Here is a 4,749-nt window from a genome sequence, read left to right as displayed (position 1 = left end):
AAGGCCAGGTACAGAGGTTTATCCTTGGCTAGGTATTTCTCCTGCAGCTGTCTCACTAGAAATATGGCATCAGTGATGCTTTTACCTGGCACGAACCCAAACTGCATCTCATCTAAATTGATTCGCTCCCTAATTAGTTGGGCTATGACCCTCTCTGTAACTTTCATAACCTGATCTAACAGCTTGATGCCTCTGTAATTATTTGTATCTAAAGCATCACCTTTACCTTTGTAGCAGTTGACTATGGTGCTGCTACACCAGTCATTGGGTATGACTCCTTCGTGTATCACCTGGTTCGTAATACGGGTGACTAGGCTGTAGCCAACACTGCCACATAAGAGGAATCCACTCATAGAATCCCTTAAGCTAGAAAGAACTGCTAGGTTCTAGAACCACAAAATTAGGGATAAAATCCGGAAAGGAATGAAATGAAAAATAAAAACTTTTACCATCTCTTTTCCTGGACCAATTGGTTTTTGACTTTTGTTTAGCAATTAAAATAATTTGCTTGGTGAAGTCGTTTTCAACGAGTACACCTAAGACTAAAATATATAAACACGAGGCAATCAATTCCATGCCTCTCATTAATACATCCTAATTTTTTCAGATCTACTGCACAGGCACAGCTCCTCACCGGCAATAAAAAAATGCCAACTTTCAAAATTCAAAACTTATCCCCAAAAAATTATAATACTTAATCATATCAAAGGGAAATGGACACAGGAAGTGTGTCAAGGCCGATAGGAAGCGGTGCTGCTTCCTATGGCTAAATAGCTGTAGTATTATTCCCTTCATGGGACTGTCACATTAAGTTGACAGCATACAACTACTTTATCGCATCACTACTGCATAAATCTCTCTGAGAGATTTAGAAATGTAGTATTTCTATTTTTGAAATCAGTGAATGTGTTTTGGTAGAATTATTATATGTTTACAAGAGCTTGACAGGCATCTCAAACTCGCAGGCCATTGCTACTCCAGCCGAGTTGAATAGTTGTGTTTTTTTTTTAGTTGTGTTATGATTTTGGTTTAAAGAAAGCGTTCAACGTGGTGAGTTTGTTTGATTTGTGTTTTGCTGAAATTGTTTAAAGAATTGTTAAATTATTGTTAATATTTATTGTTGGAAATTGTTTTCCTGTCCATGTCGGGTATGGAAGAAAGAACTTATGCACAGGCAGCAAGCCGCTTGACAGACAATGGAATGCAAATGACAGAAATACATGTGGAAAGGACAAAATTTAAAAAATATAAGAGTTTATTCAAGAAAGAATGGTCTGTTCAACATTCATCTACACATGTGACAGCTTGGGTTTTCAACATATCTGAATGGTCACAGATTCTTATAATGATACAGTGAATCAAATGCAACATAAGCTTAATTTTCCTCCTGTTGTAACTAGTTCATGTAGGAAGGAGAAAATGCTACACATCAAAAAGGAGAAAACATGAATGGAAGAAAGGAAGCAAGGGAGAATTAAAGAGGAGTATTTTCATAAACCCAGACACCTTCATCAAAGAAATGGAAGCAAAATGAGAATCTGAACTAGGGATAAGATCTCAGAATGCAAACAAAATTAAGAACAGGTAAATAATTCCTAAGAATACAAAAAGCCTTGATGACATCCAGAGCCGGATGAAAGGCCCTATGCGTTTAAAAGATTTTGGTGTGCCCATATATATGGAATTCAAAATATAAACAATAATGAACATAGTATAAATTTTCATTTCTCAAAATGAATCAAAACTAACAGTAAGAAGGAAAATAATGTTTATTTTTGTATAATTTCACTTTATTTAGATTTGAAAAGTTTTCTCACACTTTTTATAATTGCAGTCTTTGATCAAATTCTCAAAACTAATCTCACGTAACACATCTGCATCTATACTTAGTAGAGATAAAAGCATCCCGAATATTATTTTAGCAAGTTTAAAGTGATTTCTTTTGTGCATTAAACCATTTACCATTTCTGCGGTGCCCCCTCCTTCTCTTGAGTCCTAAGCATGTGCTCATTTTGCTTAATGGTTAATCCAGTGCTGATGACATCTCTGGCTAATTGGTTGAGCTTTCATACCTTAAAAAGAGAGTTGTATTTGAAAGTGTGCTTAGAAACTGGAATTATAAGACAATCTCTTCTTAGTGGGAGGGACCATGATGGATGGAATAATTTGGTGATGAGATCCATTGTAGTCTGACATAGTCAAGATAAAAGTTTGAGTATCCAAATCATTTACTTCAAAACTCTATAACTAAGTTCTCCAATCAACTTTGCTCTTTTTACGCAGCTTGTCTGCTTATTTCTCTAAACAAGCGTCAACAAAGTAGCAACAAGCAAGCATATAGGAAATTGAAAATAGCTATATTATCAATATGCAGTGCAGGACCAAGTGGATGATCCTGTTGATTTCCCAAGGTAGGAAAAACGAGCTAGGAAACATACTCAGCAAAATGCTTGAGCTCTTTATTTTGTTTATTTATTTAATTTCTTTTTGTTTCTTCCTTATTTTTAGTCATTTTTTAAAACTGTTTATTTTCGAAATCTATGTACTCTTTCGATAAATTGAGTAATATGGACCTTCACAGTTAATGCCCAATAGTCAAAAATCTCGTCGATAAAACGTATCGTTCTTGATAATTAAAATGCTGGGTATTTTTTCATTACTATACTCGTCTCACTAGTTGTAGTAATATAGTAAAAATGTTCCCAAAAAGGGCGCGGAATTGGGCTGCAAAAATTAAATGTTTTGAACAAAAAATACCATCACTGAAGGGAACAACTTGTCAATTTCTGGTAATTTCCCTTCCTCATGAGGTAGCGAATGCTATTCCGAAGGTCTGCCGATCGAAGTTTAGACCTGACCTACAAGGTGAATGTAAATAATACAAAATTACCAAATGACGAAATATAGGAAAACAACAACGAGCAAGAAAGGTGTTAGACAGAGGGGGAGGGAAGAGAGAGAGAGAGAGAGAAAGAGAGTGAAAGAGTGAAATCAAATAAAAAAATAAAAAAGTTGTGTTGTGACAAAATTAGATTTGTTTCCACGTAAGAGAAAGAAAATTCTGCAATTAATTAAGTAGAAAAGCGGTTTTGCAGTCATTATTAAAGCTAATTAATCATTTTAATGGACATTGTACTTTGCATTTCACCAGAAACATATTGTTTTGTTGATTCCGCTTATCTTCTCGAATTTGAATCGAAATAAGTTGGTAAGTTTTTGTCTTTCTTATTTTTCTCGTCTTTTACTTTAAATGTCCCAACAGAAATTATCCAATATTGTTAATTCTATCTCCAGTAATTAATTTTATTGCTCTTTTCTTCATTGTCCACTTTTTTCTTTCCTTTATTTCAGTAAAATAATAATAAATAAACAACGACAATAATTTTGGTACTTTTTGAGGGGATGGGCAAGTCGATTATATCGATTCCAGTACTTCACTGGTACTTAATTATGGACCCCGAAAGGGTGAAAAGTATATAGTCGACCTCGGCGGAATTTGAACTCAAAATATATTTCCTGTAAATAATATTTATTCTTATTCGGGTTCGACTCCAGTTTAACTTTGACGTCCAATAATTTAACATAAAACATTTATTTACTTAAAAGAAAATTATCGCAGAACTTTCATTTAATTCTTCCAAATCTTTCTGTTTAAATTGTTTTGAAATCATTTGTGGGAATTGGTTTTTTTTTCATCACAACAATTTCTTTCAAATATCAAACTATACTGTTTGAAAATTTGATTTCATGCTTTATAATTATTAATTTTGTAATTAACGAAACACTTTACCTTGGACGTAATAATAACAATTACCATTAAAACCGTCTTACTGTAATTAACAATATTAATATCTGTTTTATTAATAAACAAATGCGTGTTTCAAGTTTTGCTGATTAAGATACATTTTTAACCATGGACAGGAAACTACTCAACCTTGGCTTTACTCGGTTGAGGGACAGCTTTTTTTTTTGTCCCGACTGAAAGATTTATAGAGATAATTAAATTACAATTAAACAATGTTTGTATCCGAGATAAATCTAACGAATTTCGACTTTTTACTCTCGAACAATCCTTATTTATTGTTACCGGTGTCCTGGTGATGTTGTTGTGTGCGACCTTTTTCCTTCCAAAGATATTTTTATATCATCCGTTCCCTACACAATGTAAATGTAATCCAAGCAATAAAGGCAAACAAATCCATGTTCGAAAGGTGAATATATAAGATCTTGTACAAAATAGTTTAATTCTGAAAACTGACGATCGCTATATCTTGGCCTGCCTCCAGTTTTGTGTCAACAACATGAAAACACCGTCAATGTTTTCTATTACGGCATTGGAAGAAATAACCAGAAACTCGATTTTTTGTTGTTGCGTGGAATCAAATACCCTGACCTCCCAATATGCTGCAAATCCCTTATTTTGGTTCGGAATAAAAGGTCGGGGGCCGAGGAATATATGTTTAATAACGAACCATGTAATTCATACTGGAAAATGTTTTTGTTTTTTCTTAAATACACAAGATATAGTCTATAAATTTAGGGTATTTTTGAAAGATACTATATTTTATCATCAGAATATGTATCCGTTATCACTCTTCACTTCTCGTTTTACTCTTTTACTTGTTTCAGTCATTTGACTGCGGCCATGCTGGAGCACCGCCTTTAGTCGAGCAAATCGACCCCAGGACTTATTCTTTGTAAGCCTAGTACTTATTCTATTGGTCTCTTTTGCCGAACACACCAGCATTG

At 33.9% G+C, this 4,749-nt stretch overlaps 1 protein-coding gene across 4 annotated transcripts in view; it reads left to right on the top strand.

Annotated features, from left to right (window-relative positions):
* Positions 1–949: 949 nt before the first annotated feature.
* LOC106881197 (rho guanine nucleotide exchange factor 38) overlaps positions 950–4,749 on the top strand; it is a 44,323-nt gene continuing 40,523 nt past the window's right edge. For 2 of the 4 annotated variants that reach the window (XM_014931495.2, XM_052971405.1), the window contains exon 1: positions 2,857–3,208. The gene's annotated coding sequence lies outside the window, so the exon portion shown is untranslated. Of the gene's footprint in view, positions 1,051–1,908; positions 2,412–2,856; positions 3,209–4,749 lie in introns of those variants that run through there. The other 2 variants (XM_014931497.2, XM_014931496.2) reach the window with 2 other exon arrangements.

Source organism: Octopus bimaculoides, chromosome 11 (genome assembly GCF_001194135.2).
Source record: "Octopus bimaculoides isolate UCB-OBI-ISO-001 chromosome 11, ASM119413v2, whole genome shotgun sequence".
NCBI classification, from domain to species: Eukaryota; Metazoa; Mollusca; class Cephalopoda; order Octopoda; family Octopodidae; genus Octopus; species Octopus bimaculoides.
Note: the sequence above shows the minus strand (reverse complement) of the source record. Positions and strands in the feature narration are given on the sequence as shown.